This window comes from Callorhinus ursinus, unplaced genomic scaffold (assembly GCF_003265705.2).
Source record: "Callorhinus ursinus isolate GAN/ISIS: 27379988/994484 unplaced genomic scaffold, GSC_fseal_2.0 scaffold33, whole genome shotgun sequence".
Taxonomy (NCBI): Eukaryota; Metazoa; Chordata; class Mammalia; order Carnivora; family Otariidae; genus Callorhinus; species Callorhinus ursinus.
This window is the reverse complement of record NW_027397095.1, coordinates 14,683,808-14,710,678: the sequence shown is the minus strand read 5'-3', so window position 1 is coordinate 14,710,678 and position 26,871 is coordinate 14,683,808. Positions and strand designations below refer to the sequence as shown.

Genomic DNA, 26,871 nt, shown 5'->3' with positions numbered 1-26,871 from the left:
CATGGAAGTCAAGCGAGGAAGGTGCTTCGGGGAAGAAGGAATGATCAACTGTGAAAAGTATTTCTGGTTGGCCAAGCAAGAGAAGAGCTGAGGATTCTCCGTAGACTTCAGCAACCTAGGGGCCTTGATAAAAGCCATCTCAGTGGACAGAAGCTTGATGGGAGTGGATTCAAGAGAGAAGGGGGAGGAGAAAAATCGTACACAGGCAATAGAGACAAACCTCTTAAAGAGTTTTGCTGTAAAGAAGAGTGGAAAACTGCAGCAGTCCCTGGAATGGTGTGGGGGATATTTCGAGGGGGTATTTAGAATGGGAAGAATAATTGCAAGTCTGCCTCAGGAGTACTCACTGGTTGTTGGAGTTTACTTGTCCTTATTCACCTGCATTTCTTGGCATAGTAGCCGGTCATCAGAGAAGCTAGAGGTTGAGGGAAGGGAAGTTGTCAGCAGGTTTGAGTGGAACAGACTCTCAGGAAACCCCTGGACAGCCTTTAATAAAACTGGACTTAGAACCTCTGTGGTTAGCAAAGGAGAGAGTATCTCCATGTGTGGAAAAAAGAATTGGAGATCTCAGCTATGAGATCTAGCTGTTCTAAGTTGCCCCCCCCCCATGGTGATTGTAGCCTCCTTTGCTGACCTGGGAGGATCTGGCTTCAGTTACACTAAAATGAGCGTGGGCGTCCCCTTCCCAAAACATTATCTATTGTACGGAAGGAAGAGGAACAGAACTTCCTCCAGATACTGTGAGGATGGCTAAACCCCAGGTAGAGTTTGAACCAAGTGGGAAAACTGATAGAAACATTCAGGCCGCAGTTCCGCGAATTCTTTCCTTGTTCCTTGGTGAGAAGTGGGTCTCAGCAGCAGAAGATGGTGCAGCACCAGGCTTGCTGCTTAGCTCTGTGTTTTGGTTGTGATGGCTTCGAAAACACAGATGAGTTTTCCTGGTCTCAATGTACCATTCGCATTTGAATTTCTTTCCTCTTCTCGTGTCTTCAAGGCCCAGCTCAAGTGTCCCCTGTTCTGCGGAGCCTGCTCTGAGCCCCCTCTCAGGCAAGATGAATCCTTTCCTTCTCAGAGTTTCCATAACTACTTTTCCTCTCTCTGGGAGGAGCCGAGTGTGGTTGTTATGGAAGAGGCAGCAGAATGTGGTGGCGGAGAGCATGGGCTCAGGAGCTAGGCTGCCTGTGTTCAAGCAGTGCTTCTCACAAGTTGCTTAACTTCCTTGGGTCGCAGTTTCTCATCTGCTTCATCTTGATTTAATAAGAATAGGACTACCCTCAGGGGCGCCTGGGTGGCTCAGTGGGTTGAGCGTCTGCCTTCGGCTCGGGTTATGATCCCGGGGTCCTGGGATCCGAGTCCCGCATCGGGCTCCCTGCTCAGCGAGGAACCTGCTTTTCCCTCTCCCTCTGCCTGCTGCTCCCCGTGCTTGTGCGCTCTCTCTGACAAATAAATAAATAAAATCTTAAAAAAAAAAAAAAGACCAGGACTCCCCTTGTAGGGGTTTTGTCAAGATGACAGAAGCTAATACACGTGAAGTACCTAGAACGGTGCCCAGCATGTAGTCAGTGCTCAATACCATCTTGTTACTTGTCTCTCTTCTCCTCGAGGAATACGACCATACCTTTATCTTTGCGCCACTAATTCTTAGCAGCGGGTTTGGCATAGAATACTAGGTGCTTAATAAGTTTTTGTGTGAATAAACCAGGTTTCTAAATCAGATTAATTTAAGTTCATGTTCAGTGCTTTCATATGTGGATAGCCCTTTTATCATCTCACTTACTTATTCCTGTGCACTGCTCCATGTGGCTAAGAAGGAAGGTTCTAGAGCCTGATCACCTAGTTCGTATCGTTGCTTTGCCACTTATTAGTTTATTTACCTACCAGTGCCTCAGGTTCCTCAACTGGAAAATGAGAAAAAATTTTGGGAAGTTCAAGAGAGTTACTGAATGCTTAAGCGTTAACTATGCTTACTGTTAATCTTATTGTTAAGTACATGATTTAATGAACACCCATGATGTTTCGGGGAGTGTGCTAGACTGTAGAGAGGCAGAGAGGAATAAAGCTTGGTCCCTGCTCTCAGAAAACCCATGGGCTAGTGCAGGGAGCAAGTGTGAGCAAGTCAGCACGTATGGAGGCTAGTGAGGAATAAACCAACCCTATAAGAGGGATCAGTGAGGGCAAAAGGGAGGGTAGTAAAGTTTATATAGAAGGTACATTCTGAGCTTTGCCTCTGTGGGTTGAGGGTCCTGGGATATTAATGTCTTAAATAGATGTGACAAGCCCTTTTGTGGTCCATCAGAAATGAGTTTTATTACAGATTTCCTTAACAAGACCCCTTCCCAAGAGTCCCCATCCTGTATTTTCAAACCCAGAGAAGCCATTCTGGGTCAACAGCGATGTATTGTCAGGCCTACCCAAGGGCACCAAACATGGTTTTGACGTTTTCCTTGAGCAAAACTCCTCTTTCCTTTTTGTAGTTAAGCCAGAAAACTTTCACAGGCCGAAGACTGCTTTAGAGGTGCCTCTGTCCTGCCCTTTCACACTCTCTCCCGGTGAACTTTCTGAAAAGGTTGGCCTTTATGTTCTTCCCTTTCTCACCCCAACAATCGGGTGAGAGGGAATGTAAAGAGTGGTGTGTCTTCTAAGAAAAGGCCAGGACCCCTTTCTAGCTCATGCTTGTAATAGAGACCTCTCAGAGACCGCGGCATGGGAGCCATATTTAAATTATTGAGATCAAGGGCAGGGTGCTGGTGGATGAAAACCTTTCCACCTCTGTCTCTTAGAAAATCAATAAGGCCACTGAAGCTTGTCCATTTCCCCCAAGTAGTTAATGAGAACAATAGAATTTAGAGTTCCTGGTGTTCCTCTTGAGCTGATTTTGGCAGGTGATAAGCAGCTTGTAAAAGGGCTTATTATTTGAGCAGAGCTTTGACTGCCTGACTTTTAAAGTTGATTATTTATTTTGCATGTTGTATAACAGAGCATTGGGCAATGCTCAGAAGAGGCCTTCTGGGTCAGAGAGTAGGGCCTTTTCTGGCTGTCTCCTCCCAACAGAACCAGATTCTAGCTGCGGAGCGAGGGGCAAGCTTACAGATGAGGCCCAGGCCATGGCTTTTGTATAGCCCCTAGCCACCAGACAGGCCTTCTCATTCAACAGGGGCTGAATGCATCAAAGTTTTCATTAAGTCCTAGGTCAAGGAAAAAATGTGCACGTGTAATTTCTCCAACGTATGCTGATGATGCGACCTACCTTTGAAAGAAATGCTTTTCAAGACCATATTTTGGTCATCTGCTCTCAGCGGTCATACATGGGGTCCCTGTCATCTCAGGGAGTAGGTGTTCTGAAAGGTAGGGCTTTCCGCGGGTTTTACGGTGAAAAATAGTCAAGAGGTCTTCCCTCCTTTGTGAAGAGTGCCAAGCCAAAATTGTCCCAGGCTCTTTCGGTTCCAGCTTTAAAGCATTGTGCCTTCTAACCTAGGTGGTCTACGAGATCTCGACATTTTTTTTTATTTTTATTTTTTTTAAAGATTTTATTTATTTATTTGACAGAGAGAGACACAGTGAGAGAGGGAACACAAGCAGGGGGAGTAGGAGAGGGAGAAGCAGGCTTCCCGCCGAGCAGGGAGCCCGATGTGGGGCTCGATCCCAGGACCCTGGGACCATGACCTGAGCCGAAGGCAGACGCTTAACGACTGAGCCACCCAGGCGCCCCTCGACATTTTTTTTTAAAGATTTTATGTATTTATTTGACAGAGAGAGACACAGCGAGAGAGGGAACACAAGCAGGGGGAGTGGGAGAGGGAGAAGCAGGCTCCCCACTGAGCAGGGAGCCCAATGCGGGGCTCGATCCCAGGACCCTGGGACCATGACCTGGACCGTGACCTGAGCCAAAGGCAGACACTTAACGACTGAGCCACCCAGGCGCCCCAATGAGATCTCGACATTTTAGAAACAGTGAATGAGGGAAGTTGCTTTGCCTTCTATTCTAAACTTTAAAAGTGGATTGAGCCAGGTCCTGTAAGGAATTGAGATGGTCTTGATAGAGAGAAACTTGGTTGTGTCTCCTTTTTTACTTTTCTCTTGTTTGGTTTTGATGGCAACCTGATTTTGTGAGGAAGTTCTGATGTAGAGGCTATAAGTCAGCTTTGTGTCCAGTGATGGAAGGAAAATGGGAAGTCGGGAGGTGATGCGCGCCTAGGAAGAGAGTTCATGAGCTACTGAATGAATTTTGGATGTCTTACGCTCTTTTGGAGACACGTGTCTTGGGAGAGGCAGACTTTACACTTGAAGTTACTGTTTTGGGACGAACCATCCTCCCTCAGAGATAACATTTTGTTGAAGAACGTCTTGGGAAATATGAAATCTGATCATCCTTGTAGAGTTTGTGGGTGTGACCAGGTTAATTTCTTGCACTAAGGTCTCTAATGTTCTGGATGGGCCCCTGCTTTGGCTCCTATATTAGTCAGGATAGGCTAGCCTCTGACGCAGGAACACATAAACAGCACAGGTTTATTTGTTGCTCACATAAATAAAGTTTGATGCAGACTGGTTGGCCCTTTCCTGTCATGTAGCAATGCCATCTGGAACACATGAACTTGAAGGGCACCATGGCAGAGAAGAAGACAGCTGAAAGCCCACGTGCCTTCATTGCCTCATCCCGGAAGGGACACGCATCACTTCTGCACGCATTTCAGTGACAGGAACTAATCGGCTCGCCCCAGCCTAACTGCAAGGGAGATCAGGATATGGAGAGGGGCACCTGGTATATATGGTGGCCAGACAGAGCCTCTGCTGCATTCCTTGGGTACCAACTGACCATTAACTTCCCATCCCACTCAGGGAACGTATGAGTGATGCTGACGTTCTAATTCTGTAACAGACCGGACTGCGATCACCAAACCCCCTCTTCCGTGTGGCAGAGTGCTCGTTTCCTCCAGGGAGAGGAGACAGGACAGGCATACTCCCCTGTTTGTCACGGACCATCCTTTTCCCCCTCGTCACTCACCATGAAACCCCCACTCTCCCTTCTGCTTCTGTCCCTAAGAGTCACGCTCCATGTAAACATAAGAGTTGCCTCCAGGTCAAACACCTCTGTCACTCATCCCAGGTTCTGGTTCTGCCTGGAGCTGTGGGAGCAATTGGATAAGAAAGTGCCAGAGTTGTTCTTTGTGCAGTTGATCTCCCAAGGCCAGGGCAGGCCGTCCATGTCTGCCATGGTCCTAATGCCTCAGGGTTGACTCAGCTTAAGTTAATTTACAGTGAGTGCTCTGACAAGATTGGGTGAGCAGACTCCCCCCCACCCCGCGCCCGGTGTCCAGGAGTATCACTGGGAGAGGGAAGGTGGAGCCATTTCCAGATTTCTCGCTGGAAGTGGAGACCAAACTCCCAGAAGGACCTGAGAGGTAAAAAGTGGTTGGTTGTTCCTGACGTGATTCAGTGTTTACCTGAGCCATAACCACTAGAGTGTACTAGAGTGTGTGTGTATGTGTGTGTATTTATATATATATATGATATATATATTTATGTACGTATACATACATATATAAATCCTATGGTACTCGGTGGGGAGGGTTGCCGAGCCCTTACAACAATTTACTTCTGTCGTTTTCCCTTTGAATCTCAGGCATGAGCAAATTAAGGCAGTCATTTTGCTCTTAGGGCCTTTAGGGTCTCGCATAGGAAAGGAGTGGGTGGACTGAGTGTAGATGAACCCAAGGAGCGCAGATCAGCCAGACCCGCAGCTCGGCTTCTGTGCCTCTGGCATAGGTACCCTTCTGAAGGGTAGGCCCTGAACCAGCTGTAAGTAAGCTATCCACAGAGTGGCTGGCTGGCTGATGAGCAGGTTGGTGAAGAAGGGTGGGAGGGGCAGAAATGTAAGGGGGTGGGCGTCAGGAAGGGCTATATCTGAAGGAGGTGATGATGATCCGTTTTCACTTTCCCTCTTTGGCTTCATTGCTGTACTCTGTGTGGATCTCGTTTTCTTGAATCGGGGCGAGACTCACCCAGATGTCAGCTCATAAGTATAAATCACATCCGCTTTATAGAATCACTGCCAAACTCATTATGGTTCAAAGATTTCTAAGATCCGCGTACAACAGTCACTTGGGTTGGAGTTTCCCATTTAAATTTATTTCACGCAATTCAGCCTTATGTCCTTTATAATGTGTTCTTAATTGTGTCTCAGTTATTTTAGCTTGCACTGCTTTAAAAAGTTCCTTTATGTAGGCTTTATTTTTATTTTTTTAAAAGATTTTATTTATTTATTTGACAGAGAGAGAGAGCGCGAGAGAGGGAACACAAGCAGGGGGAGCGGGAGAGGGAGAAGCAGGCTTCCCGCCGAGCAGGGAGCCGGATGCGGGGCTGGATCCCGGGACCCTGGGATCATGACCTGAGCCGAAGGCAGACGCTTAACCGACTGAGCCACCCATGCCCCTCCTTTACGTAATCTTTAAATCTAGTTGTGAAAACACTGTTTGAGGGTTGCTGTTTACATTTCCCTTTTCTTTTGCTGTAACACAATTTTGATTCTTCAATTTGACACTTTCATGTCTTCCTCTTCCTATTTTATATCTCTGCTATGATCGCCACTTTCCTTCTTAAGGTCTCTCCTCACCCCCAACATCAAATCCTAAGCTTTTTTCCCCTTTTCCGTATCTCTGGTTGGAGATGTTACGTATGATTTCTAGTAAAACTTCGAAGTGATGGAGGATGTTTAACTTTAATGCCAGTTAGAATCTCTCAGACTTATGTGATCACCCCAAGGACTCCAAAGAAATCCACCTTAAAAAAGAAAATATTCCACTGTGATACTTCATTTGTCTTCTCCAAATATCTGGAAACTAGGTGGGGACGAGTTTTACCTTTCATGTTTTACAAATGTCAAATCAAGGTTCAGAGATGGTCAATAACATTTTCCACTCTCATCATCCTGCTGGTTGGTGGATGTCCAGCCCAAAATAACAAAATGATAACCTGTGGGGTCTGCCTTATTACTTCCGGCTTGGGCTAACAATGATACTGGACCAGCTGAGGGAGCCTTATCTGCAATATGTGCGGGTTAATGGTCTGGCAGAGGCAGAACTCTGGGGTTAGGAGTCCCCAGAGGCAGGGACCCCAGCATCTAGGCCATCCTCCTCTTTTATCCTGCGCAGAGCTGGGCCTTTGGGGCCTGGCCCAGCTCTCCCAGCAATACCTGGTGGGTAATCCTTGCCTACAGAGAATGTGGACACAGTGGGGATTTCGCTGTCAATAACGAACATTTTCAAGTGTTGGTTCTTCAAGTAAGGGGTGGCTGAGGATGGGAGGCAGAACGGCCTTCTCTGCAGCTTGTCAAATGAAGCAATGGCTCTGAAAGTGGTTTCTGAATTGTGCAAATATGGAACACATGATGGCTATTGCTATCGCCTTATAAGTTGCATGTGTCGCTTTTCTCCCAAGACTTTTAGGAAAGATCTCAAGTATTGCTACAGTTAAGAAACTTCAAAAATCACCTTGTTTGGCTTACTTCTGATAAGTGCCTTTTTTTTTTTTTCTTGAAGATAGAACCCATGGCTTATTTATCATTGCCCCCCCGAGCCTCATTGAGGTATAATTGGTATACAAAAAAACCTGGAAATAATTAAATATATATAATATGGTGAGTTTTGGATGGACCTAGAAGACATTATCCTAAGTGAAATAAGCTGGTCACCGGACAAATGCTGCACCATTCCTTATACTCGAGGTGTCTAAAATAGGCAAAGATATAGAAGCAGACAGTAGAGTGGTGGTTATCAGGAGATGGGGGGGCACAGGGATGGGGGGGTGTCGCTCAATGGGCATAAAGTTACAGTTATACGAGATGAGTAAGTGCCAGATATCTGCTGTAGGGCCTAGTGCCAAGAGTTAACAATAGGGCATTGTGCACTTAAACAATTGATAAGTGCATTTTTTTTTTTTAATGCCATTGGCTTTCCCTAAGGATCTAAGCTCGAGAAGTCACCTTTTTCATTTCCTCAGCGCTTCACGTTTCTGGGAACAATGCAGAGATGCTCCTCTGTTGGAAGTTAGAGCCGATCTCCCAAGCCAGGGTTGCCCCTGCTTTGTCAGCACTTGATTTCCTGAGAGAAGAATCTGGCATGGCCTCGTGTTTATTCTTAGCTATTCTTCCCAATTTTCTGTCACTCGGAGCTGTCTGAGCCAGGGAGTTGGTGCGGGGACAGGGAATTTTGAGGCCTGGCCCGATCCCAGGCAGATATTCAGTAGCAGAACACTTAACCCTAGGCCAGGCTTCTGGCACCTTCTCTTCTCTGGTAATTTGCCCCAATTCTGGAAGGAGAAAAAGAGCTACAAACTCCCTCAAACACACAGAGATAGCACTAAAGCCACACACTTTATTCCCTAGGCCTTTTCTAGTGCCTTGTTTATAATTGCAACTAGCTCTAAAGAGTTCTGTAGTCTGGTTTCCTCACCGTACAGATTAGAAAGCAACAGGAAGAGATGTTGGAGTGGGGGATGGGGGCGGGGTGGGGAGAAGCTCAGACAAACTGACCGGGGACGTGCCCACTGAAGGCCCGATATCCTGAAAAGGGACGGAAAAACAAAATAGTATAGCACAATACAAGATGTTGCTTCTGATTACCCTGAGTTAGCCAGGAAAAAGATTTGAATGAGTTAAGAAATCTGGGAGTCATGTAATATATACGTATATATTTCATGTCATCCAAAATACTGTTTAAAAATTTTGGGAGTTTAGGGGCGCCTGGGTGGCTCAGTCGTTAAGCGTCTGCCTTGGGCTCAGGTCATGATCCCAGGGTCCTGGGATCGAGCCCCGCATCGGGCTCTCTGCTCGGCAGGAAGCCTGCTTCTCCCTCTCCCGCTCCCCCTGCTTGTGTTCCCTCTCTCGCTGTCTCGCTCTCTGTCAAATAAAAAAAAAAATCTTTAAAAAAAATTGGGGGGGAGTTTAAAGGATAAGATTCCCTTATCTGCACAAATCCCGTTACTTCTAACTCTGCCCTACCTCGCCTCAACCAGAATTATGAGGTATTTACTGTCATGACATTATAATGGCTTTTTTTTAAGAGTAAGGATCTGGAAGTCCCGAGAGGGACTCAAACTAACACGAATTTTGTGAGAGAGATTCAGGCACTGAGGCCGAACGGATGCCCGAAGGGGCGGGAGTCATTCATTCTCCGATTTGGTCCGCACAGAGGTGTCCCCTTTCAGACCTCCTGGGCAGCCTCCCCCAACTGCCCAGAGTTACTTTCCCACATTTCTGCGAGTGGCCCAGGCTCCGGCCTGAGACCCTCCCAGGAAGGCTGAGCTGTGTGGGAGCGCAGCCGAGGGCCTGGGGTCCCCGACAGGAAGTGACTTCAGGCCTTAAAGAAGTCGCTGCCTGCCAGCCCCCTTGTGGCCGGGGTTCACCGTGCTGAGGAACCAGCCCAGCCTATTCGTCTCCAGCTCTGAGGCGGAGAGCAGGGCAGGGCACAGAGGCCGCTGGTCGAGCTCGCACGGCCTCCCGGCTTTCTGCCCCGCTGCCCCATGAACCGGCAGGCCTTGGCCGGGAGGCGACGCTGGTTGGGCGGGGGCTTTTGGGCGGCTGTCACGTGCGAGGGCAGTCACCCCCCCCCAACCTTTTGCTGGTCATTTAAGAGTCTGGCCTCACCCTTGCGCCAGCAGGAAGGTCTGTTTGGCTCGCTGTTCTCCCCAAGCCCCCATCCCGTGACACAGAGTATGCTTGACTTGGCTCAGAGCAAAGAAAGAAACAGCGAGGCTGCCGAGCCCATAGAGCAGTCGGAAGCAGGTCTCCCTTAGCCCTTGGAATTGTAATGCCTTGGCTCGGCCTTCTGCCGCCCTTCCCGCTTTCCCTGTTCTGGCCCTTAACATGCTCCAGCGAGGACTGGAGGCTAATTGGGAACTGCACTGCGTCCACCATCCGGGGGTGGGGGGGGGGATGATTCTTCGGGCGGTAGAACTACTAAGCAGGGCACTAAAATAGGGTCAAGCACCGCGCCGGGACTCAGGCCGACCGCGCTGTGGTCCCGCATCAGTCGGGGACCGCTGTGTGATCTTAGATCTCGTAGGCACCTGCCCGAGCGGGAGGGGGCGATGCTTCTAGGAGAGGACGCCTAAGCTCTAAGCATGAAACCTTCCATCCTCTCTCCTGTTCAGACAGAAACCTCTTGGTCCATCCCCGAGAGTGTCTTCTCTTTTTTCCCTTGGTACCCATGTCCCCCCTTCATGGGAGCCCCGCTTTGGCTGAAGTCGTTATTAACCGATTTCTTTTGGAGGCTGCCCTGGGAATAGGGAAAGATTGTTTAGAGAAGCGTAAGCGCTGGGGGTTTTGACTTTGGAACTGCCGTCTGGAATTCAGGATGAATAGTTAGTGTAGTCCCATCTGGAATTTCAATCACGGAGTCACAGGGAGAGGAGCCCAGCTCCCCGTCCGTGACGCAGTGAGATTCGCCGCTCAGCCGCTCAGCCTCCGTTTGCTCTCTAGCAAGTGACTGAGGGGGCACAGAAGGAATATGCCGTGCCATCACCTCTCGTCCTCAGCCGTGCCCAGAAAAAGCAGGGGAGGCTTGGACCTCCATCAAGCCTCCATCAAGTTGTTTCCTCCAGTTGGCATGCCCTCCTCCTCCTCTGAGCTTATGCAAAATCCTGCCCATCTAGCAAGCCCCACCTCTTGTGCTAAGTTCAGCACACTTTTCCTGAGGACTCCCACTTAACCCAGCCCTCTTTGGGGGCATCCACAGATGAAGAAAGGCTTAGTCCCTGTCCTCAGGCGGACCGAGCTCTGTCATCCTGTTTGCTTCGCTCTCGTTCCTTTCTCCTCTCTGGCTGAAACTTAAGCCCTCTGAGGGCGATGGCTGCATTTCGAGGGTCCCACAACCGCTCCAAGTTGGGCGAGTCACTAGAAGGGCTCACAAGCCACAACAGCAGGTTTTATTCGCAGCTCAGGTTTTCACAGCGAAGGATTCAGACCCAGGCAGCTGGAAAATGTAAGCCTCAGCCAGGCACGGGCTTTCAGGTTCCTCCCCATCGAGGGCGACCCAGCAGCAACTAGCAGCAAACTACAGGGACACCTGTGACATGTCTCTGCCCAGGAGAGCCCGCTCAAGCCTCAGTGTCTGAGGCTTCTATGCAACACAACTCAGGATTCCAGCATCGAAACCAGGTACATCATGGATCTTGTTAGACAATTCTGAGAGGTCCTCATGAACTGGTACAGCTTGCCCCATTGCTCTGGACATACAAAACAACATCATCAGTCAGAGACATAGAGAACCTTCTGAGGGCCATGTTCCCAGGGGTGGGTCCAGGGTCACTTATGATTCGAGGCTTCCCTGGGGACATGCAAGGAGCGATCAACAAGACCTTCTGCATTAATGTTCTCTTCTAAGCTGTGTCTTCTCCATTTCCCATATTCTCTCAGAAGATCCTCTTGGCACAGAGTCACGCCAGACCTGAGCTCCCCTCTGAGCTCAAGACTCGCGTATATTTCACCATCTACCTGCCATGTCTGGTCCCGTAAGCGTTGGCACCCCCACTCGTCAGAATCTGCACTCGAATCCCTTAGCCTGCTCTTCTCCGTCTCAGGAACTGTCAGCATCATTTGCACGGTTGCTCAAGCGCCCGAGTCAGGCAGTGATCCTTGACTCTCTTCTGCTCACCTCCCACAGCCAGTCAGGGATTCCCATTGGCTCTAACTCTGAGGCGCATCCCAAATGTGACTGCCTCTCATTCTCTCAGCCACCCTCGTCTAGAGCACCATCAGCTTTCATTTGGATTACTCGCCTTCTAAGTGTTTCCTGTTTGTCTCCCCGATGGCCTGTTCCCCACTCACCACCCAGAGTGATCCTTCAGAGTGTAATACCAGGTATGTCACTGCTATTCACAACCTCTGATGGCTTCTCGACAGGCTTGGATTAAAATTCAAACCTTGTAGTCCCCTGCTCACTCATCATGCTCTAGCCTCGCACCACTGAGTGGATCGGTTTCCTCCTCACGTGATCTGCCTTCTTCCAGGACTGTTCTTCCCCTAACCCTTCAAACGTCTACGTTTTATTTTTTTTAAGATTTATTTATTTATTTAAGAGGGAGGGAGGGGCAGAGGGGGAGAGAGTCACAAGCTGACTCCGCGCTGAGCATGGAGCCCCGATGTGGGGCTCTATCTCATGACCCTGAGCTCATGACCTGAGCTGAAACCAAGAGTCGGCTGCTTAACCAACCGTGCCACCCACGTGCCCCTCAGATGCTTTACGTTTTACTTCCACTGTCATTCCCTCACAGAGACCTTCTCTGACCACCCTATCTAAGGCAGCCTTGCCCCTCCCCTCATCTGAAATCATGATTATTGTTGTATGTATTTGTTGTCATACAGCACTGCCTAGAATGAAAGCTCATGAGAGAAGAACCTCCTTTTTTTTTTTTTTTTGTCTTGCCCACAGTAGTAGCTCTAGCCCCTGGCACCATGCCAAATTCAGAGTAGGGATTCAGAAATATTTGTTGATGAACGCAGTAGATAATTAATCAGTAATCAGCATGTGATCACGAGCTGGTCTCTGCCCTTAAAGGTTTACATTCTACTGAAGAGTTGAGTAGGAAAAAGCAAAATCTACAGAAAACTTCTATGCTTGCTGGTATCCAACATAGGACAGGTCAGCGTCCTGGGCGGGAGAAACTAGCAACCAAAGGGCAACATCACACAGCTGACGTCTATCCAGCCCAGCGTTCTCTTTGACTGTCTTCGAGGGGCTGTTTGAGGGGAGACGCCAGCAGCCTGGAAATTCCAAGTGGAAGACAAAGGTCGTGGGAGCTGAGGTCTTACCCAGGGTAGAGGCAGGTGTCTTTGCCAGAGTAGCAGCCCCAACTATGCTTGCCCCGGGCCTCTGGCTTCTTCAGAGCCTCGCCGTGGGGGTCTCGAGAGATCCTGTGGACGGTCTGATATTGTTTAATAAATTTCTGTTCTGCTTAAACTAGTCAGAGTGGATTCTGTAGCTTGCAACTAAGAATCTGTTCTATCTAATCGGTTAAGGAAAAAAAAAAAAGGTTGAAAATCAGAATCCTGGGGCACCTGGGTGGCTCAGATGGTTAAGCGTCTGCCTTCGGCTCAGGTCATGATCCCCAGCGTCCTGGGATCGAGTCCCGCATCGCAGGGAGCCTGCTTCTCCCTCTCCCTCTGCCTACCGCTCCCCCGGCTTGTATTCTCTCTCTCTCTCCCTCTCTGTCAAATAAATAAAATCTTAAAAAAAAGAAAAGAAAAGAAAAGAAAATCAGAATCCTGACTCATAACCGACCTTGAAGCTTGAATGGAAAATGTTAAAATTATACGGACAGTGGAGGTATTGCTTCAAAACCGAACCAATACATGTCACTGTATCAAAGTGACATGCCAAGTTTGAGGCGGAGTAATTTATTTAGTCATATGCCTGGGGAAAATTGTTTATGTTTTATGTGTTTGTAAAGCACCATTAAAAAAAAACGAGCATCTGCTTCTTTAAGTTATATGCTATTATAATCCAGTGTAATTTTTACTACCAGTGTATCAGTTACTAAATTGAAAGAGACTTAAAAGATTTTAAAAAGGCAAAACTAAACTGCAGCGTGAAAAAGACTTTTTAAAATATTTTATTTTTTTTTAAAGATTTTATTTATTTATTTGACAGAGAGAGACACAGCGAGAGAGGGAACACAAGCAGGGGGAGTGGGAGAGGGAGAAGCAGGCTTCCCGCAGAGCAGGGAGCCCGATGCGGGGCTCGATCCCAGGACCCTGGGATCATGACCTGAGCCAAAGGCAGACGCTTAACGACTGAGCCACCCAGGTACCCCGAGACTTTTAAAATATTTTAAAAATGCAAAACTAAACTGCAGCATTAAAAGTGGTAATTGGGTGATAATAAAACTATAAACAAAAGCAAGGAAGAGATTCCCATAAAAATCAGCCTAGTGGTTAATTTTAGGATTGGGCTATATGCATCAGGCTTCTGAAGCAGCTGGTGAAGTTCTATTTCTTGATGGAGATGATAATAAAAAGGTATTTACTTTATAATACCCTTATCAAGATCTACGGTTTTCTATATGTTGTATTTTGCAATTAAAAATGGTTAAAAAATGAGCATATCAACTACTCAAATGTGAATTATTTTTGTGCAGATGTCTCTGTGTGTTTTCATTTTAGCATCTCTTAAGACTTTGTTACGGATTTTTGTCTCTGGGAACAAGTGAGTTCTTGTATAAGTTTAACCCAGAGCATAAAACATGTACCATTTCTTATAATCAAAATCATACGAATGAAAACAAAACACCATTTTTCCCCCTATCAAATTGGCAAAGACTTAAAAAGATGTTCTTATTCAGTGTTGGCGAAAATATGAAGAGACGGGTACTTACGTGCCCTACAGGTAGCCACGTAAATGAGTACGATTTTTCTAGTAAGCCATTTTGTGGTCCAGAACAAGGGCCTTAAAAATATTCACACTTGTTTTTTACCTCGTGACCTGAGTTCTAGGAATTTTATGTTGAGGAAATAAATGATCGGAGATGTTCAAGAAAATAAACCTGCAAGGATGTTCTTACAGCAGCTTCGTAATAGCGACGTCTTGGAAGCAGGCAGAATGTTGACCAGTGGGGAAGTAGTACCATCCCCAAATGAAATAGTATGCAGCCATCAATATGATGGTTTGGAACATAGACACAGAGAATGGTGATGACGATGATGATGATGGTGGTGGCCAACATTTATTGATCACTTACTATTTGCCAGGGCCTCCTAAACCTCTTTACCTGAATTCTCTCATCCTTGCAACACTTGGGTAATTAATTTAGTCTAGTAGTATCTCATTTTTTTAGTGAGTAGTATCTCATTTTACAGATGAGAAAACGGAGGCTCAGAAAGGTTCTGTAACTTACCCAAGCAACAGGGCCAAGGCCTGAATCCAGGCCCGGACACTTGCATTTCCAGAAAAGCTGTTAATAGGACTAATATTTAGGTGGTGGTAGTAGAGTGATTCTTATTTTCTACTTTACATTTTCCTTTACGGTCGAAATTTTATAAAAAGCACACTTATCAATATTGCAACCAGAAAACAAGAGGAGCTCCTGCCAGATATTCCTGCCACACAGGGAAACACTCTCTGACTTCTAGCGGAAGTGTCCAGGCATGGGAGTAGGGCCAAGAGTCTTGAGGCAGGAAATACTAAATCGTTTCCTTGGGCTCGGCTTCTCGGGCTCCCTGACTAGTCCAGGTTTTTCCTCAGAACACTGCCACCTAACTACAGACTGGCAAGCAGCTGCCTCGGTCTGGGTTCCCTGCTTCTGTGCAAGTGGAATCTGGCTGAGGACAGGAAGGGCATGTGGACAGTTACAAAGGGCAGGAACTGCCTACTTTCTGAATGTTCGTTTTGTTTTGTTTTGTTTTTTGTTTTTTTTAGATTTTATTTATTTATTTGAGAGAGAGACAGCGAGAGAGGGAACACAAGCAGGGGGAGAGGGAGAGGGAGAAGCAGGCTCCTGGCCGAGCAGGGAGCCCAACGCGGGGCTCGATCCCAGGACCCTGGGATCATGACCTGAGCCGAAGCAGACACTGCACCGACGGAGCCACCCAGGCGCCTTGCTTTCTGAATTTTCTGCTAAAACTGCTAAAACTAAATTCTTGTATTTCATACTGCTTACCTGAGAGCCGGACGTTAGGCAGCAGGAGCTCTGATTGGGCGCTTCTCTATCCTTCGCTGCCACCTCAGCCTTCATGCCAGGGGTCAGGTAGCCTTCCTTCTGGCTCTGGGTAGGCAACAACCTTGGTTAGTCCAGGAGGACTTGCGGCTCCCAGTGGGTCACCGTGACTTTGCTGGTTCCAGAAGAATATCAGCTGCATCCCCTTCCACGGGGTCACAACCAGTCTCTTCCCCAGACTTGGACCTTTTGAGGGAAGACGAGGCAAGAAAACACAGTAGACCCAGCATGAACCCTTCTCCAGGCCCGGGAAAGCTTATTCAAGAACCCTGCCTCCCTAAGAACAAATCAGTATATGGAAGAAAGACACTCGGGGAGTTTGCCCCAAGGTTAACTGCGAGACCTGGAAATGAAACCTCGCTCTCCTGCTCCTTAGGCCCCCCTGTGCTGTCTATATTTAGCCAAGCTGCCCCGAGCCTTGTCCACCTTGTCTGAGCGCCAAAGTAGGCACACAGTTTGCTCATAAACATTCCTGTGCTTGCCAGCTCACGCCTGCCAAGCATTGAGATGTTGGTTTCAAAATGCGAGCCTCCCCCTGCACCCAGCTCCCAGGGCCTGCAGGGAATACACACCAGGGGGTCAACAGCCTGACCTTTCCCGAAGCCAAGTGACCTCAGCCAAATGGCCTAAAATGAAAGGCGTGTCCCTCACTGCTTCATCTTGGCAGGGGCTCAGCGAATGACTCCCTCTCAGACCCACTGTTCCTGGTCACAGTTCTTTGAGTGTGTTGACCTACTTTCTCCCCTTCAGAGGGAAGACAGAAACCAATACATGTCTCCAGCGAGTACTCTTGCTTTCAGGAACGTGGATTCTGTCTTCTGCCCCCTGGTCCTTCCCATGCTCCATTATCACTCTGCTCTAAGCACTTCGAGCATGACTGCATCAGAGCCCTGAGTGTTGCTTACTGTCCCCATTTTACAGCTGTGTTCTCAGAGGTAGTGTGCCCCACACATCCCAGGGACGGGGGAGGGGGGCAGAGCCTGCTCAGCCTGCCTTTCCCTGCCACAGCTCATTGTTAAATGGCACGAACTGCACCGAAGTCGCTTCTGCCTCAGAATCTTCTGGAAATCATCGGGGCGGGGGGGGTGTCTCTGATTTTGGCCACCTTATACCATGCGTCTGGACTCATTATGGACTGAGAGACATTCAGCTGGAGACCCCAGGCTTGACTCCTTAATATACCTTTGGTGTGGGCCTCCAGGAAAAGTCTTAGGGGGCTCAACTCTTTAGTCACCTTGACAGGCAGAACCCCTCTTTGGACAGTGTATACAGGTGACTCTCAAATACCCACACAGAGATTTTCTATGGTGACTCGATCATTGTAGACCCTTTACCCTTCCCAGTCCGCACGTCTTGCCCACCTCCTCTAGCCGTTGGCTGGAATCGGCTTGGAAAATATATACTCGTTTTAATGTCAAGCTGAGAAGAGTTAATTAGAGGCATAAATCTGCCGGGGTTCCGAGGAAGGGCGTGGATGGGTCACATCATGTATTTGAGCGCCTTTTGGATTATCGGCTGGCTTTAATAACCCGCCACATCCATCCTCCATGACCACGGGTGAGTGAGTGGTGTATCTTGGTTAGCTCCGCTATCCCTGGGGGTACTTTGTCTCCTTTCTTCCCCCTCATCCCTGTGTGCAGAGCAGATAATAACCTGCCTGCCTTCTAGCATCCTATCACTTTTCATTTACATCGGGTAACTTGGGATTTTAAAAAAAGGTTCTGGGTCTTTTTTACCAGCTCCAAAATCATATCGGCGTCCTAGTGGCCACCAGCTGGGCCCGGGTTGGGGCGAGGCCTCCCCCAGGAGGGCGGAGCCGGCAGCAGGTGGCGAGGCAGGGCGTGGCCGCAGACGGCCGGCCAGGGTCTCTGCTTCTTGGGGACCTTCCAGCCTGTGGCCCCAAAGGGGCTGTCTCCCCCCCAGTCATCCGGGTGGGAGGCAGCATGAGAGTGAACCACCACCGGAGCTCTGCATTCCCGGAACCAGAGAGAGGAGGGGGCCAACGGAATGGGGCTGAGGACGAACTGCAGGCAGCGGATGGAAAGGGTGACATTGCCAAGGAGGTGAACGATGGGGACGGGGGGGGTGGGCAATTGTGAAAGTTATTACCTTAGCGTATGTCTCTGAGTTGCCCCAGGACCCTGAAGTGAGAGGAGCCCAACTGGCAGAGCGGAGAGAAGGCTTCGGCCGCATCAGAGAGAGTGCGCTGTCCTAGAAAATGCCCCGTCAGGTGGGAAATGGGCTTTGTCGCCGCTCTTTCACAGGGCCGGCAGCAGCCACCTGCGGCTTCCGAGCGCTCGAAATGTGACTAGTGTGACCGAGGCACTGGATTTTTTTTAAATTTTTTTATTATGGGGCGCCTGGGTGGCTCAGTCGTTAAGCGCCTGCCTTCGGCTCAGGTCATGGTCCCAGGGTCCTGGGATCGAGCCCCACATCAGGCTCCCTGCTCAGCAGGAAGGCTGCTTTTCCCTCTCCCACTCCCGCTGCTTGTGTTCCTGCTCTCTCTGTCTCTGTCTCTGTCAAATAAATAAATAAAATCTTAAAAAAAAAATAAATAAATAAATAAAATAAATTTTTTTATTATGTTAATCACCATACATTACATCATTAGTTTGTGATGTAGTGTTCCATGATTCATTGCGAGGCACTAGATTTTTTTAATTTAATTTTCTTTGAATTTAAGTGTCCCGAGCCGCACGTGGCTAGGGGCTATGGGACGGGGGGGAGGGTTGCGGCTCCGGATGACGGGGGTGGGGGGTGGGAACCCCAGGTGACCAGAAGCCAGCTGCCACAGCAGTTCACGGCCGCCCCTGGCATTCGTCCCGCTTGGTTGGCTGCTGACTACCTCTGCAACCTGGGTCAAGTTACGCCCCCTCTGTGAGCCCGTTGTCCCACCTGGGAGATGGAGAGCAGAGCCGCGCTGACCGTGCAGAGGGCTACCGGAGGCACTGAATGCGTGTGGACCTCGTCACCAGGTGCCTGGCATCCACGGAGCTCCCCGGAAATGGTTGCAGGGGCGATGCCTTGTGTCAAGGTGTCATGAGGTTTACCTTATGACATCTTATTTTCCTGTGCCTTGGCCCTAGTCACCGGACACCGATAAATCAGCCCTACCTTGCCAGTGCCTCGAGGCGTGAGGATAATGGCCTGTGCCCCGATTGACTCCCTTGAGCACCCCGGCAAAAGATCTGTTATTTGATTTTGGAACTTTATTGTGTCTGAGCTTTGCACGAAATGGGATTTGAAAAATGAAAGAAAAGATGAAATAGTCAAGGTCAGAATAATAACACAAAAAAAGTCACAGGCCCCACAGGCCCCATTTCCCATCCATTGAACAGGCATTTATTTACTGAATCTATACTGCGAGACGAGTGCTTACAAGCACAGACTCTGGGCTTGTATCCACTACTTCCTAGCTGTGTGACCTTGGGCAAGGTACTTAACCCTCGCTGTCTCTATTTCCTTATTTGTCAGTGGGGCATAATAATAGTACCGATCTTTCGGATTGTTGTAAAGAATCAATACGTGTAAAGCACTTACGGACTTACTTGGCACTGATGAGCACTTGATAAATATTGGCTGATGTGATTACTATATGCTGGTACCACGATGGGGGCACTTTAAAGGGACCCCGGTGGCAGCAGTGAGGGTCAAGACTGGCGGCGGAGCTACCGGCTAAGAGACGATTGTGGTATTCCAGGCATGAGATGATGAGATCGAGGGACCGAAGGACTTATTGCAGGGACAGAAAGGTGGGGAATGGCACTGGAGATGTTAAGAGAGCCGATCGACTGACGAAGAAGGGATAGAGGATACGGAAGGAGGACCACTTTTGGAGAGCGGACGTCTATGCGGTCATTTCGGGACACATTGGGTTTATGTAAGACAGTCTGGTAGTGGTTCTGGAACTCAGGGACCTTAGAATTCTGTGTCAGGCTTCTTATTGCTCTTTCTCCACTTTCTTCCGAGGTGATTCCCATTGTTTTCCACGCCGTCTTTAGGCTGATGAATTTCAGTTTTCAAATTTCCCCTCTCTATCCCTGACCACCTGACTAATGCCTAGACTTCTATATACAGCCAGCTACTTAGGATCTCCAGTTGGATGACTAACACACATCTCAAATTTAATATGTGCAAACCCCTGTTCTTAAATCCATCCCCACCCCCACTCACTCCTCCCCGTCTTCCAGACGTAGTGCATGGTACCCACCATCTATCTAGTTGCTCAAGCCCCCAAACCTAGGGGTCACATGCTCTGGTTGTTTCTTCAGGTCACTTTTGTAGGCATCCCTTCCTCTGGCCACCCCTTTAGAATCTCCTTCTACTCTTCAGGCTGTCCTTGAAGTGATGCTAAGACCATACATTTCCCATGGCTTCAAGCATCCATTCCCTGAGTCATTCATTCTGCAAATATTCATCAAGCACCTGCTAGGTACTGTGCCGAATGCTAGAGATTCAGTAGGAGCAAAGAACAGAGAGGCACCACGCTCATGGAGTTTGTATTTGAGGGGTGGGGAAGATGTGTAATAAACAAACTGATAAATGAAACATGATTTCAGATGATAGTAAGGGAGATAATAAAACAGGGTGACGTGATGAGACACTGGCCAAGGTCAGGGCCTACTTAGTCGGGATGATCAGGGAAGGCCTCTCTGAGGAGCTGATGTTGGAGCTGAGACGTGGATGATGGGAGAACATTTTAGGCAGGTGCAAAGACCCTCAAGAGGGGAGAAATTATAGGAGCCTAGCAAAAAAGGATAACAGGATGGGCTAGGGTTAGAGATTTAGGCAAGGGCTCTATCTTACTAGGTCAAAGTAAAGAGCTTAGATATTATACGCAGTGCAATGAAAGCTCTTGGAGGGTTTTGAAGCAGGGAGATGGATATGACATGATTTCCATTTTTAAAAGTTGGCTCTGGCTGTCGTATGGAGAATGGCCTTTACAAGCCAGAAGACCAGGGCGGAGACTGTTGCCTTGATCCAGGAGAGACAGCAGTGGCTGGGATTACGTGGGAGGCCAAGGCCAAGGAGAGAAGGAGGGGCGAGAGGTGGACATGTTAATCAGGGATCAGACTGGCAGAATTTGCGGGCTGAGGGATGGGAGAGGAGGGGGAGGAAGGAATCAAAGGTCCTAGCCCAGTACCTGGCCGGTGCTCGGTGAATATTTGCAGAATGAGTGAGCCATCCTCCAGCTAGGGTGGAGGTTGTTGAGGCCACGAGAGAGGTTATGGTCTTAGCATCACTTCAAGGAGAGCCTGAAGAGTAAAAGGAGATTCTAAAGGGGGTGGGCAGAGGAAGGGATGCCTACAGAAGCGACTTGAAGAAACAGCCAGAGTGGTAGGAGGAGGAACAGGGAAGTGTGATGTTACAGAAGCCAGCCCCGCTTCCCTCTCCAGAAGTAACCAATGCTAACAGATGGGTGGGTATCCTTCCAAATCATCTTCTATGTATTTACATACATTCACAAATGTTTATATGACATGCATATGTAGTTTTTTTTTGTTTTTATATAAATGAGCTCATAGTACATGCATTATTCTTTCACTTGCTTTCTTAAAAAAAATAACAGCTTTATTGAGCTACAATTCACATACCATACAATTCACACATTTAAAGTGTACAATTCAGTGGTTTTGTAGTATATTCACAGATCTGTGCAACCACCACCATAGTCCATTTTTAGAACGTTTTCATCGCCTCGGAAAGAAACCCTGTTTCCTTTACAAGGATCACTCCCTTATCACCTGCCCCCTCCCCCCAACCCGAAGCGACCACTGATCTCCTTTCTGTTTCTACAGATTTGCCTCTTCTGGGCTTTCATATAAACAGGAGCATATCCTCTGTGGTCTTTTGTGACCGGCTTCTTTCACTGAGCACCACGTTTTCAAGGGTCCTTTGTGTTGTAGCCTAAACCAGCACGTCCTTTCTTTTTATTGCCAAGTAATATTCTATCATACGTATAGACCACACTGGGTTTAGCCATTTATCAGTTGGTGGACACTGGGTTGTTTCCCACTTTTGGCTATTGTGAATAACATCATTACGGACACTCGATGACAAGGGTCTGTATGGACACACATTCTCATGTCCCTCGAGTGTCTGCCTAGGAGTGGAATTGCCAGGCCATGTGATAATCTATGGTTGACATTTTGAAGAACTGCCGGACTGTCTTCCAAAGTCACTGTAACCTCCAGTCATTTTACACCCCCACCAGTAGTCTCTGAAGGTCCCAGCTGCTCCGCATCGTCACAAACGCTTGTCAGTGTCTACCCTTTTGATGACGCCTTGATGTAACGCGCCTTGAATGTTTTTCCATATTGGCACGTATCGATCGCTGAACTGCTGTGTAATATTTCAGAGACCACTCTTTTCGAGACGATCCCGTCTATTACCACTGTGTTATGTCCTCCCCCAGGGCGCAGCAGCCTGGAGGTGGGAACGGCCGTGCTGGATGACCGCACCGATCCAGATTTGGAAGTTGTGAGGCAGGTAAGGCAGGAGGATGAGCTGAAGAACGGTGTTGCTGGTTCATGGTGAGAGGGTACTTGAAGTGAGTTACCAACCCTGGCACATATCGGTTCTGGTAAGTGACAGTGACGAGGAACTGCAGTGTTGACTACAGCGTAGTGCCAGACCCTAAAAGCAGGTTTTGCAGGAGAGCAGAGAGCTAGTTTTTTTGTCTTGTTTCGCACTTACCCATTTCCTCTGTTGAGTTCGTTTCTTCCCTCCTTCTTTCCTTTCTTCCTTCCCTCCTTTCCTTCCTTCCTTCCTTCCTCTCTAAGATTGCATCGTTCACTGCCTTGTCTTTTCAGATGATTCAGAACATAGTATGACCTTGTTTGGGGACTCAGAGCGGTCATTCTGACCATCTGCTTTTGCCCTGGACCTCTGAGGCATGTAGGAATATGTCTTTCTCCATTAAATGGGTCCCAGATTTCTGTGCTTTTGAAATTCCATCTGCTTCAACTTCCAGCTTTACTCGTTTTGGTGTCAGAGACTGCGATCAGTGTTAGTCTAGGTTCTTCTAATACACAGGTTTCTGGCCAGGGACTGACCTCATGCATCTCCTGTGAAGTTTCTGGGTTTCATGATAGCAATTTTACCTGCTATTTAGATGGGCTTTTTTCTCTTTTAGATTTGTGGTTACATTATGGTAGAGGTTATGAGGAATCTTATCTCCAGAGAAGGGTTGGTGCCTCTTTAATTTGATACAAGCTATTTTGGGTGGGCGAGTTTTCCGGCATTGAAGAATGTCAGTGAATAAGTTTGTGTTCACCTTACCCACACTTTTTTTAAATAAAGATTTTATTTATTTATTTGACACAGAGAGAGACAGTGAGAGAGGGAACACAAGCAGGGAGAGTGGGAGAGGGAGAAGCAGGCTTCCCGCCGAGCGGGGAGCCCGACGCGGGGCTCGATCCCAGGACCCCGGGATCATGACCTGAGCCGAAGGCAGCCGCTTAAGGACTGAGCCACCCAGGCGCCCCTACCCACACTCTTTTTAGTGGCAGGGACCTGCCCTGTTTAATACAGCAACCACTAGCTCCATGTGGCTTCTACAACTCAAATAGAAATTAAATGAGTAAATCAAATTACAGATTCAGTGCCTCAGAAGTAGTGGCCACATTTCAAGCTCTCAGTAGTCACGTGTGGCGAGGGGCTACCCTCCTGGAGAGAGCGGACATAGAACGTTTCCGTTATCACAGATGGTCCTATTGGACAGCAGTGGTCTCGTCTCCGAGCCAGTCTCCTCTCGGGTTTCACCTTCCCAGACGGGAGAGTCTCCTGCTTTTAGCAGCAGCTACACTTGTCCTAGCCCGCAATACCCCTGACCCCCCACCCCGATCGTGTCACCTGTCCTCTGTCAGTCTCCCGTTGTTGCTGACCTACATTCCTTGGCTCCTGCCCCCCTCCTCCATCTTCAGAGCCAGTGCAGAGCATCTTCAAATCTCTCTCACACTCTCTGACCTCTGCTTCCAGAGTCACATGGCCTTCTCGGACTCCCACCGTCCTGCCCCTCTCTCTTATATGAACTCTGGCATTTGATCAGACCCAGCTGGATAGTCCAGGACCATCGCACCTTAATGTAATCACACCTGCGAAGTCCCTTCTACTATGTAAGGTAACCTATTCACCGTTCCCGAGGATTAAGACCTTGGACGTTTTTGGGGGGGGGGGAGCGGTTCATGATTTTCAGCCTACCGTAATGGGCAGTGTTCTCCAGTGGCATCTTGTTTTCCTTGAGGACCAGGGCTGCACAAAGTATGCCACACACTGATGTCCTGAGGTTTTACACAAAGGGAGGAGAGTGTTTCAAAATCTTATTTTCTGCCACCGTCCCATCTGGAAATCCCAAATTTTGGTGGTTCTGACTCCTCAAAATACGATCCTGTGAATCTAGTGGCATAGGAGTATCTCAGAGGCAAGGCAGATCCACGGCTAACTCCATTCCTGTCAGAGCGTTTGCCCCACTCTAACACAGACTCTATTTTAGGGCTGATCTCTACCAGCCTCTCTCCTCTCTGTCTCTGTCTCTGTCTCCCTCTGTCTCCCTGTCTCCCTCCGTCTCTCTCTCTCTCTCGTGCACGCATGCATACGTGCACACACATACACACACCAAAAAAACAAAAAAAACAAAAAAAACAAAAAACAACAACCTGGGAGCTTGCTATATTAACCAAGTCAAAGCCACCTGAGCTTCTTTTCCCAGAAAAGGGAGGCAGATGAAAGCCTGAGTCATTCCTAGGAGAAGCAACAGCAGAAACCAGTGCAAAATTGGTCTTCTATTTTCAGTCTGGACAAGACAGCATAGACTCATTTCTCCTTGCTCCTCCCCGCTAAGTATAACTATAAATCCTAGAAATAATTCAAGAGGCAACCGAAGAAGAATTCCAAAAGGCGTAAAGAGGAAGGCAGAATGGTTAGGGACCCCAGGACTGGAGGAGCATCCTAGTAGCAAGGCACCTATGACCTCCTACCCAACAGAAGAAGCCGAACCAGGCCCAGCATTTCCCAGCCCCCAGCCTAGCAACAGGAGGTGGCTCAGGTAGGCCGCTTCTTCCTCGGGTTTGAAAGGGAGTCCTGCTGACAATACCAGTGGGCCTGGCAACTCCAGCAAAGGGAATCTAGCAGGGAGCCCCTCTGACACTCAGCCGCCCGGGCTGCTAGGCAGGCTGGCACCAGGTCAGACTCCTTTCCCTTACCACAAGGTCCGGTGCAGCCAGACCATCATCAAGGACAAATCCGACCACAGCAAGTACTCTTGCCCAGGAAGCCTGTTTGGGCCTGTGGTCCTGAGAAGTGCCCTCTCCCTGTGAGAGACACCGGGATGCTGTACAGCATGGGCAAGGGAGGTTCCACCAGAGCAAGCAAAACCAGGGAAGATTGGTTGTTTCCACAGACTCCAGACTCACTTCTTCCACCTCTAGGCCTCAGGCAACCCAGCCTGATGGAGCACCTTCAGCTCCCTTAGGCAGCACCAGTGTGGACCAGTGGGGGCCCCCGTCAGCACCACATTAACAAGCAGACCGAAATAGCATGGCAAAAGCTCTGAGAAGTAAACTGTCATTGAAATCACAGCCTACAAAAGTAGGCCAGGACCTGTGTGCTAAACCTAGAGTGACTGCCCACTAAAGTAAAAGATTTAAATAGTCTTCCGATATAATAGCCAAAATATAATGAAAAATCACCTCTCATACTAAGAACTAGAAAATCACTGCTTGAATAAGGAAAGACAGTCAACTGACATCAATAGCGAGATGAATCAAAAGATAGAATTATCTGACAAGCATTTTAAAGCAGCCATCACAAAAATGCTTCAGTAAACAATTGCAAAGTCTCTTGAAACAAATGGAAAAAATGGAAAATCTCAGCAGAGAGAAACAAGTTATAAAAAAGAACTAAATGGGGAAATTATAAAACTGAAAAAATATAGTAACAGAAATAAAAAAAAAAAACTTGCTGGGCCCATAGTATAGACAGATGACAGAGGATAGAATCCAGTGAACTTGAGGACATATCTATAGCATATACGCAGTCTGAACAACAGAGAGAAAATAGACTGGTAAAATAATAGAGCCTCAGAGACCTGTGGGAAATAACAAGGGATCCAACATTTATATCATCAGGGTCCCAGATGGGTATCAGAACCAGACAAAGACAGTACAAAAAAAAAAAAAAAAAAAAAGCAAACTACAGACCAGTATCCCTCATGAACATGGACACAAAAATCCTCAACAAAATATTAGCAAAATGGGGGCGTCTGGGTGGCTCAGTCAGTTAAGTATCTGCCTTCGGCTCAGGTCATGATCTCGGGGTCCTGGGATCGAGCCCCACGTCGGGCTCCCTGCTCAGTGGGGAGTCTGCTTCTAGGGGGAAGATATCCAGTTTCTTGACATCCTCACCAGCATTTGGTGTTGTCACTATTTTTTATTTTAGTCATTCTGATATATGTGTAGTAATATCTCATGGTGGTTTTGATTTGCATTTTCCTGATGGCTAGTGGTGCCGAACATCTTTTCATGTGTTACTTGCCATCCGTATATCCTCTTTAGTGAAACGTTTATTCATATCTTTTGCCCATTTTCTTTTTTTTTAAAGATTTATTTAGTTATTTTAGAGAGAGAGCACGGTGGAAGGAGGCACAGAGCGAGAGGGAGAGAATCCTCAAGCAGACTCCCCACTGAGCGTGGAGCCGACATGGGGCTCAATCCCAGGTCATGAGATCATGATCTGGGCTAAAACCAAGAGTCGGATGCTCAACTGACTGAGCCACCCAGGCGCCCTCTGCCCATTTTCTAATTGGATTGAGTTTTGAGAGCTCTTTATATATTGTAGAGGCAAATCCTTGGTCAGATATGCAGTTTGCAAATATTTTTTCTAGTCTGTAGCTTGATCTTTCATAGAGCAAAACTTTTAATTTTGATAAAGTTCAATTATATTTTTTCCTTTTATGGATCATGCTTATGGTGTTAAGCCTAAGAACTCTTTGCTGAGCCCTAGATCATGATTTTCTCCTGTTTTTTTTTTTTTTCCTACAAGTTTTATAGCTTTACACTTTAAGTCTGTGATCCATTCTGAATTCATTGTTTGTATAAGGTGTGATGTTTAGGTCAAAGTTCTTTTTTGTGTGTGTGTGTTTTTTTTTTTTTTTTTTTCTATGGATGT

The 26,871-nt window shown here is 47.9% G+C and overlaps 1 long non-coding RNA gene across 2 annotated transcripts in view; it reads left to right on the top strand.

Annotated features, from left to right (window-relative positions):
• Window positions 1-26,871, top strand: part of LOC141370376 (uncharacterized) — an 85,384-nt gene that overhangs the window by 12,725 nt on the left and 45,788 nt on the right. For both annotated transcript variants that reach the window (XR_012374370.1, XR_012374369.1), the window contains exon 3: window positions 22,121-22,288. This is a non-coding gene — a long non-coding RNA (uncharacterized lncRNA). The remainder of the gene's footprint in view (window positions 1-22,120; window positions 22,289-26,871) is intronic.